Source organism: Giraffa tippelskirchi, chromosome 3 (assembly GCF_054371585.1).
Source record: "Giraffa tippelskirchi isolate mGirTip1 chromosome 3, T2T-mGirTip1v1.2.pri, whole genome shotgun sequence".
NCBI classification, from domain to species: domain Eukaryota; kingdom Metazoa; phylum Chordata; class Mammalia; order Artiodactyla; family Giraffidae; genus Giraffa; species Giraffa tippelskirchi.
The window spans coordinates 94,906,153-94,922,740 of NC_137277.1; the positions used below are offsets into that span (position 1 = coordinate 94,906,153).

Here is a 16,588-nt window from a genome sequence, read left to right on the forward strand (position 1 = left end):
AATCCCATGGGCAGAGGAGCCTGGTGGGCTGCCATCTATGGGGCGCACAGAGTCAGACACAACTGATGCGACTTAGCAGCAGCAGCAGCAGCTGCTTTCATTGGTCACCTCCAGTCCAATTTATCTTCATAGCCAGAGTTGCATTCTCACAGTACAAATCTCATTGCTCACTCTGTTAAAATCCTTTACAAGCCTCTTCATCACTCTTAGGGTCAGAAGTCTCTGTATGGCAAATGTTTCCCTTGATGGTTGGCCCCTTACCAACCATCCAACCCTACTCCTTGCATTGTCCACACTGTACTCTGTGCCTCAATCTGGATTAGTTATTCCCATTCCTGGAAAGGAACCATGGGATTTCTTGCTTCTCTGCCTTTGATCATACTGTTTCTCTTTTCTGAACACTCTCCTCTCACCTCTTGTCCACCTGGGAAATTGTTTCTCATCCTTCACTACTCAGCTCAATTGTTATCTTCTCTAGCAAGCCTCCTTTCAGCCCTATCCTGTGTCTTCAGATAGCATTAAATTCTCAGCCCTCTGTACCCCGTGGTACCTGGCTCATAACTTGAATGTACTAAAGTGAGAAATATATACATTATATACATACATACTTACTGTATTTGTATAGTGAGTACCTAGAGAATAGAGGCAGGTATTGGCCAGAGTAGACCTTTTGTAAAATTTTTTGTATTAATAAATGAATGGTAAGTGTATCTTTCCAGCAACAACTGTCTAGCTTTTGTAAAATTGATTCTAAATTTATGTTGTCTCCCTGAAGTTTCATTTCACCAAAAGCATCCCTATCTGATCTTTGAGCATAAAATCTCCGAGGATGCTCAGGAGAAAATTCACTTTGAATAAGTGACATTTCAGACTGGTGCTGAGATTCTTTAGTTGCTTCTAGACTTTTCCTAAAATCACCTGGTATTTCCAGGGTTTTGTGCTGTAGTTTTATTTTTTGTTTTTGATTTTTAGAAATTTTAAAACTCTTTAGAGGATATTTCCCTGAAAAATGATGTTGGATATTGCCTCTTAGAATAAAGATACTTGGTAATTAGTCTGAAACAAAGTTCCCCTTAATATAATTTTATTTATAAAGGCTTAAAAGGAAAAGCTTAGTTTGATTTCAAAATCATGATTCTATGTAGGTTTCATTATTTAAAAAATTATTTTAAGACACCAGATAGTTTGCATTAGATTTTAGAACTTCAAAAGCTACCAGAGTCCCTTGGGAGAGTGTCCCTGATAGAAGATTCCTCATTCACTACTCTGAATCCTTCAAGTTTGGAGAAATATAAATCTCTTACTTCTTTTATTATTTTAGGATTTTGTATATGCAATATACAAATGCAGTAGTATACATAAGCTGCACTAACATGAAACAATTAAAAAAATGAGACCTTAACATAAAAATTCAGCCACAAATTAACAAAACAGTCCCATAAAAAAAGAATCTGCATTTTCATCTTCTTGTTATATAAGTCCACTGACACCACACTTAGGCACCAAGCATGGATTAAAAATAAGGAAAGGATGGTTAAATGACGATTGACTATTTTAATAAGGCAAAGTTTCTAATTTCAGAGAAAGAAGTAACTTCCTAAGAGTGAGATTAAAGTCATATGGTCACTTTATTATAGTTATCTTATTAGTTCACCTGTTCATTTTTTTACTTTTCTTCTAGATTTTTCATGACTTAAATATTAAAGACTGACTATATCCATCAGTACTTATATTAAAATATTTTCCTGTTTGTCCCTGTTTCAAATTCCCTAATATGATGAAAGCTATTTGACTGTATCTTATGCAAATTTCATTTGTATACTTTCAATCTACAGACCTCTTTTCTTTATTCTAAGATATTAATAACATTTCTAAGCACTTGTACAATTACATGAGGTTATAATAACATCAGTGTAAGGATCACAAGAAATAACCATTGGTTTCAAAATGCTATTGTGATCAAATTTTGTTGGGACAAACATTTCAGAAAATGAATGGTGATAGGATTAAACATCCCTTTAATTAGTGGTTATCTAGAAACTGAGTGAAAAGGAGGTGGATATTGTGAAGGTGGTGAGGGTTGGGGAATGGATTCAAAGTAATGAACTCTGCACAGCCAACTTACATGAAATAATTAGAGCAAAATTCAGTTAACTCTATACAAGAAATCAATGCACAGAACAGAGCTATCAAAAAAGGTGTTCTGGAGGTAATTATACATGATGTGGTCCTTGAAGATGGATAAGGAAAGATAAAAGATATTCAGGAAGGTGGAAAAACATAAGCAAAGGGAACACTGGTTCAAGCAATTAAGTTCAGAGAAACTTTGATTGTTCAGAGGTCTACATTGGAAGGGATGGAATCAGATAATAAAAAGGCCTGGAATGTAAGCAGAGAAATCGACTCAAGCATAGCAAGACAACAAGCATATATAAAATGGAGATTATATACATTATCTATTGCTGTGTAACAACCCCCCATCCAAATTTAGCAGCTTAGAATATTAAATATTTATTATCTCATAGTTTTGTAAGATCAGAAATTTGGGAGTATTTTAGCTTGAGGGTTCCGGGTCAAGTTATCTCACAAAATGTCAAGATAGGTCTGCTGGGGCTTCAAAATCTACTTCTAAGCTTTGTCATATAGCTATTGGCAGGCTTTAATTTCTCACTAGCTGTTGGTTAAAGACCTCCATTACTTAACACAGACTTCTATGTAGGCTTCCTGAATGTTCTTACAGCCTAGCAGATGGTTTCCACCAAAATGAGTGATTCTAGAATAAGAGAGAAAATAAGAAAGTAGAGAGAATGTCCTCAAGAAGGAAGCTGATGTCTTTTTATAATGTAATATGGAAAGTTACATACTTTCTTTTCTCCCTTATTGTATTGGTCTTAAGACCAACTTTGATAATATGTTGGAGGAACTACACGAAGGTGTGAATATCAGCTGAAGATCATTAGGGGGCCAACTTGAAGGCTAAAATCAGGACAGTAACCATGCTATTAGATCATCGAGTAAGAACATGATGGCATGGCAATGAGGACTGAGAGAAAAAGACAAACCTATGAGATATTTACAAGAAAAAAAAATTTAATAGTGAATTTGACAACATTAAAATATCAAGGACTAAAAGGGGACTTCAGGGTTTTAAACGTGGATGTTTATAAGAGTGATCTGGCTATCAGTTGATTATTGGGTAGAAGTGGTAGTTGTTAAATATGAAATTGCAGACTTGTTGAGTTTGAGGTGGCATTTGTCTGCTTAAGTGAAGATAGCCTATATATACAGACGGGATTTGGAATAGTGCAGTGAAACATGAGAATGACATAGACACAGAGAAAGTTTAAAATATCTATAGTACAGCTAGATATTGAATTGAATTTGGCCGATAAGAAGCCAGGACAATCAGAAAACAGTGCTATGGGTAGTGTTTTGTACATTATTCACACAGTATATGTTTGATATAAGTTTAATTCTTGGTCTTCCCTTGTGGCTCAGCTGGTAAAGACTCTGCCTGCAACGTGGGAGACATGGGTTCGATTCCTGGGTCGGGAAGATCCCCTGGAGAGGGGAAAGGCTACCCACTGCAGTGTTCTGGCCTGGAGAATTCCATGGACTGTGTAGTCCATGAGGTCTCAAAGAGTGGGACATGACTGAGTGACTTTCACAATAAATCTATATTTTGAATCTATCTCCTTCTTTATTTACCATATCAGGCCAGGTTTTTATTAATATGTTTTCTGACTAGGACTATTTTTTACTACTCTTAGCTGCTTTCATTGGACCCCCGCAGTCCAATTTATCTTCATAGCCAGAGTTGCATTTTTATAGTAAAAATCTCATTGCTCACTCTGTTAAAAGCCTTTACAAGTCTCTTCATCACTATTAGGGTCAGAATAAGTTTAATTGACCTATCCTCCAAAAGAAAACTACAGTTCTCGCTCTCCCTCTCTCCTAATTTTCCTCACTCCGTTCCTTTCTTTCCTCCTTTCTTCCTCACTTTCTCACTCCCTTCTTTCCATCTACTTTCTTTCTCTCTGTTTCCTTTATTTATTCTCCCCCCTTCCTCCTCCTCCTCATCAAATATGTTTACTTTCTAGTTTCTATACAGAGAAAATAATCATTTAATTCAGAGCCAAAGTCGGAAAATTCCATTGTAGAGTATCTTTGAACGCTGTTCATTTTTATAAATTGTTATTTGAATTCCCAATGCTAAAGCATAAAGTGTCTGACAAAGATAATCCTATAAGAAAAAAAAGAATTATAAGATGGCTTTAAGAAGTAAATATAGAAATTAAAATTATTGTTTCACAATACCCAGTATTTTAGTTTTGATGTGATAAAAAATAATCTGGTAAAAATGAGTTACCTATAAATTTATGCAGACTGAGGTTTTATTCATATCATTTACAAGGTCCACATAGTATGGGAATCCCCAACTGAGTTAAAAGGAGATAAGGTCTGTTAACTCCAGAAAGAATGAAGAGACTGAGCCAAAAGAAAAACAACACCCAGTTGTGGATGTGACTGGTGATGGAAGCAAGAACTGATTCTGTAAAGAGCAATATTGCATAGGAACTGGGAATGTTAGGTCCATGAATCAAGGCAAATTGGAAGTGATCAAACAGTAGATAGCAAGAGTGAACACTGACATTTTAGGAATCAGCGAACTAAAATGGACTGCTGCTGCTGCTGCTAAGTTGGTTCAGTCGTGCCCGACTCTGTGCGACCCCATAGACGGCAGCTCACCAGGCTCTGCCATCCCTAGGATTCTCCAGGCAAGAATACTGGAGTGGGTTGCCATTTCCTTCTCCAGTGCATGAAAGGGGAAAGTGAAAGTGAAGTCGCTCAGTTGTGTCCGACTCTTAGCGACCCCATGGACTATAGCCTACTAGGCTCCTCCATCCATGGGATTTTCCAGGCAAGAGTACTGGAGTGGGGTGCCATTGCCTTCTCTGAAAATGGACTAGAATGAGTGAATTTAACTCAGATGACCATTATATCTACTACTGAGGCAACAAACCCTTAAACGAAATGGAGTAGCCATCATAGTCAACAAGAGAGTCTGAAATGCAGTACTTGGATGCAATCTCAAAAACAACAGAATGATCTCTGTTCCTTTCCAAGGCAAACCATTCAATATGGTAATCCAAGTCTAGCCCTGACCAGTAATGCTGAAGAAGCTGAAGTTGAATGGTTCTATGAAGACCTACGAGAACTTCTAGAACTAATACCCAAAAAAGATGGCCTTTTCATTATAGGGGACTGGGATGAAAAAGTAGGAAGTCAAGAAACACCTGGAATAACAGGCAAATTTGGCCCTGGAGTACAGAATGAAGTAGGGGAAAGGCTAATAGAGTTTTGCCAAGAGAAACGCACTGGTCATAGCAAACACCCTCTTCCAACAACACAAGAGAAGACTCTACACATGGACATCACCAGATGATCCACACCGAAATCAGATTGACTATATTCTTTGCAGCCAAAGATGGAGAAGCTCTATACAGTCAGCAAAAACAAGACCAGGAGCTGACTGTGGCTCAGATCATGAACTCCTTATTGCCAAATTCAGACTTAAGTTCAAGAAAGTAGGGAAAACCACTAGACCATTCAGGTATGATCTAAATCAAATCCCTAATGATTATACAGTGGAAGTGAGAAGATCATCCCCAGGAAAAGAAATTAAAAAAAACAATGGCTGTCTGAGGAGGCCTTACAAATAGTTGTGAAAAGAAGAGAAGTGAAAGGCAAAGGAGAAAAGGAAAGATATACCTGTTTCATTGCAGAATTCCAAAGAATAGCCAGGAGAAGTAAGAAAGCCTTCCTCAGTGATTAGTGCAAAGAAATAGAGGAAAACAATAAAATGGGAAAGACTAGAGATATCTTCAAGAAAATTAGAGATAGCAAGGGAACATTTCATGCAAAGATGGGCTCAATAAAGGACAGAAATGGTATGGACCTAACAGAAGCAGAAGATATTAATAAGAGGTGGCAAGAATACACAGAAGAATTGTACAATAAAGATCTTCACGACCCAGATAATCATGATGGTGTGATGACTCACCTAGAGCCAGACATCCTGGAATGTGAAGTCAAGTGGGCCTTAGGAAGCATCACTACGAACAAAGTTCTTGGAGGTGATGGAATTCCAGATGAGCTATTTCAAACCCTAAAAGGTGATGCTATGAAAGTGCTACACTCAATATACTAGCAAATTTGGAAAACTCAGCAGTGGCCACAGGATTGGAAAAGGTCAGTTTTCATTCCAATCCCAAAGAAAGGCAATGCCAAAGAATGCTCAAACTACTGCACAATTACACTCATCTAACATGCCAGTAAAGTAATGCTTAAAATTCTCCAAGCCTGGCTTCAACAATACATGAACCGTGAACTTCCAGATGTTCCAGCTGGATTTAGAAAAGGCAGAGGAACCAGAGATCAAATTGCTAACATCCATTGGACCATCAAAAAAGTAAGAGAGTTCCAGAAAAACATCTATTTCTTCTTTATTGACTATGCCAAAGCCTTTGACTGTGTGGATCACAATAAACTGTGCAAAATTCTGAAAGAGATGGGAGTACCAGACCACCTGACCTACTCTTGAGAAACCTGTATGCAGGTCAGGAAGCAACAGTTAGAACTGGACATGGAACAACAGACTGGTTCCAAATCGGGAAAGGAGTATGTCAAGGCTGTATATTGTCACCCTGCTTATTTAACATATATGCAGAGTACATCATGAGAAACGCTAGGCTGTAGGAAGCACAAGCTGAAATCAAGATTGCTGGGAGAAATATCAATAACCTCAGATATGCAGATGACACCACTCTTATGGCAGAAACCAAAGAAGAACTAAAGAGCCTCTTGATGAAAGTGAAAGAGAAGAGTGAAAAAGTTGGCTTAAAGCTCAGCATTCAGAAAACAAAGATCATGGCATCCGGTCCCATAATTTCATGGCAATAAATGGAGAAAGTGGAAACAATGACTGACCTTATTTTTGGGGGCTCCACAATCACTGCAGATGGTGATTGCAGCCATGAAATTAAAAGACGCTTACTCCTTAGAAGGAAAGTTATGACCAACCTAGAGGGCATATTTAAAAGCAGAGACATTACTTTGCCAACAAAGGTCCGTTTAGTCAAGTCTATGGTTTTGCCAGTGGTCATGTATGGATGTGAGAGTTGGACTATAAAGAAAACAGAGCACAGAAGATTTGATACTTTTGAACTGTGGTGTTGGAGAAGACTCTTGAGAGTCCCTTGGACTGCAAGGAGATCAAACCAGTCCATCCTAATGGAAATCCTGTGTGTTCATTGGAAGGACTGATGTTGAAGCTGAAACTCCAATATTTTGGCCACCTGATGTGATGAGCTGATGCATTTGAAAAGACCCTGATGCTGGGAAAGATTGAGGGCAGGAGGAGAAGGGGATGTCAGAGGATGAGATGGTTAGATGGCATCACTGACTCAATGGACATGGGTTTGGGTTGGACTCCGGGAGTTGGTGATGGACAGGGAGGCCTGTTGTGCTGCGGTTCATGGGGTCACAAAGAGTCGGACACGACTGAAATGAACTTCCAGAAGAAAAGTTATGACCAACCTAGACAGCTATTAAAAAAGCAGAGACATTACCTTGCCAACAAAGATCTGTCTAGTCAAGGCTATGTTTTTTCCAGTAGTCATATATGGATGTCAGATTTGGAGTATAAGGAAAGCTGATCGCCGAAGTATTGATGCTTTTTAACTGTGGTGTTGGAGAAGACTCTTGAGAGTCCCTTGGATTGCAAGGAGAGCCAGTCAGTCCATCCTAAGGGAAATCAGTCCTGAATATTCATTGGAAGGACTGATGTTGAAGCTGAAACTCCAAACTTTGGCTACCTGATGTGAAGAGCTGGCTCATTTGAAAAGACTGTGATGCTGGGAAAGATTGAAGGTGGGAGGAGAAGGGGATGACAGACAATGAGATGGTTGGATGGCATCACTGACTCAATGGGCATGAGTTTGAGTAAACCCCGGAGTTAGTGATGGACAGGGAACCCTGGTCTGCTGCTCTCCATGGGGTTGCAGAGTCAGACACAACTGAGTGACTGAAGTGAGCTGAACTGAACGTCTATTAATTCATTACCCCCATCTTTTTTTTTTTCCAGAAATATAAAAACAAATAGGAGAAATGATGGAATTTTTTTTTTTGCTTTATTTTTCAATTAGAAAACTCTGTCTTCCTAGAGGCAAATGAGATCAAATATGTTCACAGTTTAAACATTTGTGATCCTTGAAATACAAAACCTTAGTAATTCATGATATAATGGATAGCTCCACTGAGAATCTTCAACTTTTTGGATTTTTAAAGTTTAAACATTGAGAGTAAATTTAGACTAATATATCGTCAGTAGAAACTGATAGACCCAGTCTCTTTGCTCTGGGAAAAATAAATGCAATATGATAACATACAGTTAAAAAAAAAAACAAAAACAAATATTCATCAGGAATGTTATTTGCAAAGTCATTTCCCCTAGACAAATATGACCTTAAAATTCTTAGACTGGATAATCCTGCATTTGTCATCAACCTGTACTAAAACTGATTTTCCCTATTTTTTTCTCATTTCGTTTATTTTTCAAGTATCCAGTATGATAAAAACAAACCAGTAACACAACAATGAGTGATCAGTGAATTTTGCACTGTTCATTATTCTTCTTGGAGTTTACAAATGTTACTGTTTTTTTAAAATGGCAAATCTTTGGCTTTGTTGAATTTGCTATTGCACACTTTTTTATTTAATGTTTAGTAGTTTTATTTTTATTATTATTTGATTTTTGTTTATAGTGTTAGTAGCTCAGTCATGCCTGACTCTTTGCAACCCCATGGACTGTAGCCTGCCAGGCTCCTCTGTCCATAGGATTTTCCAGGCCAGGATACTGGAGTGGGTTGCCATTTCCTTCTCCAGGAGATCTTCCTGACCCAGGGATCGAACCCAGTCTCCTGCACTGAAGGCAGAGTCTTTACCAACTGAGCTACCAGGGAAGCCCACTTAACTTTTTGTTTACTTAACTGCTTTTCCCTGCCTAATTGAGAGTCATTTTCGGATCATTTATTTTGTACCTTTCTTCTTTTACAATATCCATTTAAGATGACAGATTTCATGTAAGTAAAGTTTCATCTGTATCCCACATATTTTGAGAATTCAGCTTTCTAATACATGTCATTAGATATGTATCTGTAAAGAAAGCTGAGCACCGAAGAATTGATGCTTTCAAACTGTGGTGTTGGAGAAGACTCTTGAGAGTCCCTTGGACTGCAAGGAGATCCAACCAGTCCATCCTAAAGGAGATCAGTCCTGAATATTCATTGGAAGGACTGATGCTGGAAGCTGAGATTCCAATACTTTTGGCCACCTGATGCAAAGAACTGACTCACTGGAAAAGACCCTGATGCTGGGAAAGATCGTAGGCAGGAGGAGAAGGGGACAACAGAGGAGATGATTGGATGATATCACTGACTCAATGGACATGAGTTTAAGCAAGATCTGGGAACTGGTGAGGGACAGGGAAGCCTGGTGTGCTGCATTCCATGGGGTCGCAAAGAATCAGACCCAACTGAGTGACTGAACTGAACTGAATATCTAATCTCAATCAGTAGTAATATATATATATATATATATATATATATATATATGTATAAATTTCCATAGTGATTTCTTTGACCCATGAGTTATTTACTATTTTACTTCCTAATTACTTAATTTGGGGGGATTTTTTAGTAGTGTGTTATAATTTATATCAAGCTTTATTTCATTACCCTCAGAGTAAAATTGTTCACAATTGTTTTATGTTCCATAACAATGTCAATTTGTTAAATGTTTTAAGTAAGTGTGGAAAAAAAATGTGTTCTGTCATTTTGGAAAGCTTCTATGTGTTAATTTTTTGTTTGCTTGTTCTATACACAGACTAAATCTTTAACTTCAGAGATTTTTCTTCCTTTAAGCTGTGTAAAGTTTTGCTTTATGTATATTGAATCTTTCATGTTAATGCTTGCAAAATTAAGATTGTTGTATCTTCACATTTAACTGACCCTTTAATTGTTATGAAATTTTTCTCCTAGTCTCTAGTTATACTGCTTGACTTTAAATCTACTTTGCTAATATATGTGTACCAGCTTTTATTCTTTTTTTTTTAACTTTCAGCCTATTTCCTTATGTGAAAAGATGTCAGCAGCATACAGTTGTCTTCAATTTCATGTTTAGTCTCATATCTTGGATTTTAATATATATATATATTGTTCATTTTAATTCAAAGTAATTATGGATGTTGAGAGGCTTAAATCTACCACTGAAGTATTGTTTTCTATTTATCCTATTTTTTCTTTTTTCTTTACATTTTCCTGCTCTGTCACCTTTTTATTTATACATTAATATATTGATATTTTAGTAGTTACTTAAGAGGTTATAATGTACACACTTAACTTACTAGACTCTACCTTAAATCATTACTTTTTCCACTTGTTAGAAAATACAGGGGCTTTAAGGACTTCCCTTGTGGCGCAGCTGGTAAAGAATCCACCTGAGATGCAGGAGATCTGGGTTTGATCCCTGGGATGGGAAGATCCCCTGGAGAAGGGAAAGGCTACCCACTCCAGTGTTCTGGCCTGGAGAATTCCATGGATTATATAGTCCATGGGGTTGCAAAGAATCAGACACAACTGAGCTACTTTCATCTTAAGACATTTAACTCCATTTATCTGTCTTATTTCTGAATGTATTTTAAAGCTCCAACATCTTTTATCATTATTTAAAGTAGGAGTTGGGAAACTATTCCCCATAGGCAAAATTCTGCCCACTGCCTGATTTTTTTTTCAATGACTTGTGGGCTTCCCAGGTGGCTCAGTGGGTAAAGAATCCACCTGTAATTCAAGAGACACAGGCAGATGTGAGTTCAATCCCCAGGTCGGGAAGATCCTCTGGAGGAGGACACGACAACGCACTCCAGTATTTTTGCCTGGAAAATCCTGTGGATAGAGGAGCCTAGTGGGCTATAGTCCATAGGGTCGCAAAGAGTCAGACTCAACTGAAGCAACTTATCATGCAGGTACAGGCTGAGATTGGTTGTTACACTTGTAAATGGTTTTTTAAAAAAATCAAAAGAAATAGTATTTAGATATGTGAAAACTATGTAAAATTTATGTTCATAAAGTTTTATTGAAAAGCAATCACACTCACTCATTGTGTGTTTTCTCTGGCTGCTTTCCCAGCAAACAGCAGTTAGGCAGTCACTGTGATGTAGACTGTATATGATGCTCTCATCTCTCTGCATTGCTGCTAAGTGCACTGCACATTGCAGTTTTAACTCATCTGAGTTCTGAGAGCCATACACTTTGCTGAACTGCAACACTTTGTTTTCTTACACAATGGAGAGCCACCATGGCAAAAGAAAATATGACCTCTGAATGTCATGCATAAAGGCACAGTGGAGTGTGAATTATTTTGTTATCAAAGTAGATGACACAGCATTGTGTTTTTAGCAATAACACTATAACTGTACTAAAATAATACAATATACATTAATATCACCAGACTAAGCACTCATTACAATATTTACAACTGATAGGAAAGGAAAAAGTAAGAAAAATTAGAAAATTTGATATGAAATATTTCATCAAAAGAAAAATTAGAAAATTTGATATGAAATATTTCATCAAAAGAGAATTTTTTCATACCTATAAAAATGAAAATGATTCTGCAACCAGAGTGAGATTTTTAGAGATTCATTTGATGTTGGTTTTTTAAAATTTTAATGTTTTAAATCTGTCATTTCTTTTTTGATGGATTTCCTTGTTTATGTTTAAAGTGGAATATTTTTCTAACTATTCCTTTGCAACTACTGTCATTTTTATAAACCTACTTTTAGGAATTTATCTTTGTCCTTAATTGTTTTAAGTTTTAATGTGCTGTTTATATGCACACACACGTATATACATATATATATATGGCAATTACTCCTCTTAAAATTAGTAGACCTTCTTGTTTCTGTTTAGAAAACAAGGGCATAAAATTTAAGAAGGTACTCTTAAGGGGGCTTCCCAGGTGGCACAGTGGTAAAGAATCTACCTGCCAATGCAGGAGAGACGGATTTGATTCCTGGGTCAGGAAGATCCCTTGGAGAAGGAAATGGCAACCCACTCCTGTACTCTTGCCTGTACAGTCCCATGGGCAGAGGAGCCTGGCAGGCTCCAGTCCATAGGGTCACAAGGAATCGGACATGACTGAGTGTGTACTCGTTCTTAAGGTCGTGAGAGTTTCAACGCTGCAACTAAATGTCCCTACATTTGCATGAGCCTAGGAGTGAGTGCCTCCTTAAATTTTGTGCCCTTGGCTCCTCACTTGTCTCACCCTGCCATCAGTTAGTTCTACCTGGGGTGGGTAGACCAAAATTTATTCTCTTGACTTTGTAGTCATGGAAACAGGCATAGAAAGACAATGTGATTTCCCTAAGGCCATATTGGAACCTGGAAGACTGATCAAGGGAAATAGAAAATAAGTTTGGTAAATATGAGTAGAATACACAATTTTTTGTACAGTATCTGAAAACCAAGTGCAGTGCTTGTCAAACTTAGATCAAAGCCATGTGAATACTTTAGAGCAGGGGTAGTAAATGTAAATTTCATTGTATCAGTCCCCATATCACGTGCTTCACAACCTGAATAATATTTTTGATTCCTTGGTTGTACACATTGACTTTATTACTTCTTGTTTTTGTTGATCTCTACCACATCAATCAGGCTTAAAACTGAATTAACAGATGACAGTTAAATTTTGGTAAGCCTTAGCTATGAAATCAAACTATTGTTGTGTACTTGTATTTTATCTTAGCCAATGCCTCACTAATCTTTACAAACATGCTAATGAAGACACATGTAGTCAGCATCTACAGAAAAGGTCCAACAAGAGATTCATTTTACCTGCCAAGAGTGGGCGGTCTCTGTTAGAGAATGTGGAATGATTTACAGGTGTTAATGGGCCTGCATTATTGTTGAAAGCTGCTCAAGTAAGGCATCTGTGGAACTAGAGAAAGGATTGTGTTGAAAATGAGTGCACCTGTTTGCAACCTGCTAAAAGATGCATTGAGGATAAGATATAGTTATCCAAAACAAACAACAATAATAACAGAAAAGAGCAGGGATTATAAAGCCTTGTCTCTTTTTAGTCTTCTTTTTTCCTCTATTCAGCTTCTTTCTCAGGTGTGAACTGAAAGTTTCATTTTGGATCAGAATCATTTCACTTAGGAGCTAAGGTTGAGTTTAAAGTGCTGTCTTTTAACTGAAAGTCAGTGATTTATCCATTATAGCACCCAACTCCAAATACTTCTGGCAATTAATTATACCTATATCTGTTTTTATAGAGTGAAAGAATAAAGAAATGATAGTCAGCAGTTTTAGGAAATACAAGTTAAAAGTGTCTTATCTTTAAAAATGATATATCGTTTTGGAAAGAAAATTTAAAAGTTGGTAAATGCAATCTAAAATTAAATACAGATTTTGAATTTCAGGCTGTGGATCTGAAAAGATCAAATGAAAGTCTTTACAATACTTTGGAATTTAGTCTAATACTTCCTGGGAGGTCATTTACTCCCATAATTTAGTCTGACTTATTTTGGCTTCAGGTCTATTAAAAATGTGCAGCCAAAAAGGAGGCCTCTTTTTACTTTAATTTTTAACCACAGCTTGTCAGTAGAAAATAAAGGTGTCTGAAAGAGGATCATCTGTCATAATCCTAATATCATAGCTATTAGCTTTCAAATCTTTTGAATTTTTGAGTCTGATTGAGAGAGAAACTCACCTTGAAATGCCTGCATTTTAACTCTCCAGGTCTGTGGAAAGGCAGATGTGCTCAAATGCAGTCACCACCCACTATGACACCCATGGTTATCACACGCCAGCTAAGGAAATTTAGGTATCAAGAGGATTGGATTTGTCATTAGGTACAGTTTATTTTTGGCTTCGCTGATGGCTCAGTGATAAAGAACCCACCTGCCAGCACAGGAGACATATGTCAATCTCTGCATCAGGAAGATGCCCTGAAGAAGGAAGTAACAATCCACTCCAGGATTCTTTCCTGGGAAATCTCATGGACAGAGGAGCCTGGCGGGCTACAGTCCATGGGGTTGCAAGACAGTCGGACACCACTGAGTGACTAAACAACAACAACACCGTTTCTTTCTGTCTGCTGTTTTCAAATAATTGAATCCTACTGATGTGACTTCAACTCATCAGTGGGTAGTTGAGTACATTGAACAAAGTTCTATCCTTTTTCATTTCCTCCTTTTCTTCCTGTATCCCTTTCTCCCCCCCCAACCACCCCCCCCCCGGCTCTGTCTCTCCTCTCACCCTTCTCAGTCTCTGTCTTTCACTCACATACACTGGGAAGGATAAACAATATATATATATATTTAATTCAGAGACTATATTATGCAAAAACTAAAGTGCTTGGCTGGAAGTCAAAAAAGGAAGGAATCTTGTGTTCTATCTTCCTACGCCTGTGGGTTTCACTGTACAAGTCGTTTCATTTCTGTAGTCTTCAGTTTCCTTATTTGGAAAATAGAGGGGGTTGAGTTTGATGAGATTTGAACTCTTTCCTATTCCTGAACCTGTTCTGAGCATGCTTCCCCTGGAATACTAGTAATTACTATTTGACAATGACACATCCTGCAGAGAAGTGCTTGTCTCCTCTGAATCTGGGCCCAGAAAACTGACAAAGGATTACCTTAATTGTGTCAATATAGTTCAACTAAGCTTTCTAAATAATTTCTCATCACAGCAGATTTCCAGCCACTGTGAGGATGGTAAACGACGTTCAGCTCATGCTGAGTGGCTGCCTGGAGTCTTGTGCTGAGAAGGATTGTGAAGCGGGTTCCAGGGAGTGCAATGAACTCTGAACAGTGGCTTTCACTGGTGAGCACGGGTAAGTGGGGCTCACCTACCACTTGTTTGTCATCCTTAACCTCCCACATTGTCAGTTTTGTGGAAAATGCGCTAGTGCAAAGACCTTACCATAAATTGCAACTTGAATGAAATAAAATACAAGGCATAAACAAGGCTTTTGTAACCAGCTTTACATGGAGCTGCCAACTGCAGTTGCAACCTCTACAAACTTATAGATTTCTAATACTTGTCAATCTTGAAATTGTTATTTATGACTTCAGGAAATGCATTTGTTTATTTTTGACCCCCCTAAAACACACTCACAGAATGGAAGTTTATTTTGCTTAAAAATCTAGGATCTTCAGGGCATTTATACTTTGCTTTTTAAACATATTTTAGAGAGTTTCCTTACTAACCCATCTACTGAAATCCTTATACTTTAAACAATTCTTTGTCGACTTGGTTTAGATATGTCAAAGGGCCATTTCTTTGCCCACTTTTTGACTCAAATAGAATAAATTCCAGAATACCTGCAACATAAAAAGCGTATTTGCATCTTATGTGCTTCTTAACTTTTGCAGTTGAAAGGTTCTTACTCCCATAATGCAGCCTCTACTGTGTTATAATAAATATTTTAGCCTTAATTTTAAATTTGATAGCTAAGTGTCTTTAAGAAGGAATAGTTTTCCACCCTATTTTGCTAACCATTGTAATTTACATTTAAGATTTTTAGTTAATTTATGACAATAGTGATTTCAAATTCAACCATGGATGTTTTGCTTTCCCATGTCTTCATACCTCTTCCATGTGCTGTGGAAATACTTACCATTTATCTGAGTTGAGATATGTGGCTAAACAACTTTATTTTGGATCTACACATTACATTTTCACTCTGACCATTGTTGACATAGATGAGATAACTATTATCTTCTGATAAGTATACACCTGGTTTCATAGTTTTCTGTGATAGTGTGAAACAACAAAAGCTAAAGGTTCCTATGGTAGTGTAAAACAACAAAAGCAAAATTGAAAATCTGCAACCTTCTGTAAAATTTACTGGGAACTTATTGCAGTTTTATATGAGTGTCTACCAGTTGTCATGAGGCTGGGCATCATCTGTCAGAAACAAACACATCGAAGATACTGAGCTTGTTCATTGCTCACAGATTTTCTTTTATTATAGTATTAAGCACAGGATCTAAGAGATACTAAATGTAGTACATCAGAAAAATATTATCTTCTATAAATACAATGATGTGGATTTGTTCCTATTCAGAAGACATGCTGAAAATGCTGCTAGGATATTGTATACTGATTTCTTTCAGGCCCTAATAGCTAATCCCCCTTTTGGATTGGTGCAAGCAGTCAAATCACTCCCAGATCTTCAGGAAATGAAAGGCAAGATCACTAATCACTGCATGCATACTTCACTTTAATATTTCATTCAGCATTGATAGAAGATCATAATGGAAGATATTTTGAAAGGGCACAGCACAATTGTACTCAGTGGGCCATGTGTAATATTTGAAAGTGTAACATCTCTGTGGGTACTTTGTAAGCTGCAGTGGTTAGGTGAAGAATAAATGTTAAACCAGATTCTCCCAGTCGTCCAATCAAAAACGTTTGTTATGTGCCCTCTGTGTGTAAAGAATTGTATTAAGTGTATAGTTTTGTCT

At 37.3% G+C, this 16,588-nt stretch overlaps 1 long non-coding RNA gene across 1 annotated transcript in view; it reads left to right on the forward strand.

The window, feature by feature from the left end:
- The window catches only part of LOC145543402 (uncharacterized), a 172,364-nt gene that overhangs the window by 103,454 nt on the left and 52,322 nt on the right, over positions 1-16,588 (forward strand). Inside the window, exon 2 of the long non-coding RNA XR_014080697.1 lies at positions 14,812-14,952. This is a non-coding gene — a long non-coding RNA (uncharacterized LOC145543402). The remainder of the gene's footprint in view (positions 1-14,811; positions 14,953-16,588) is intronic.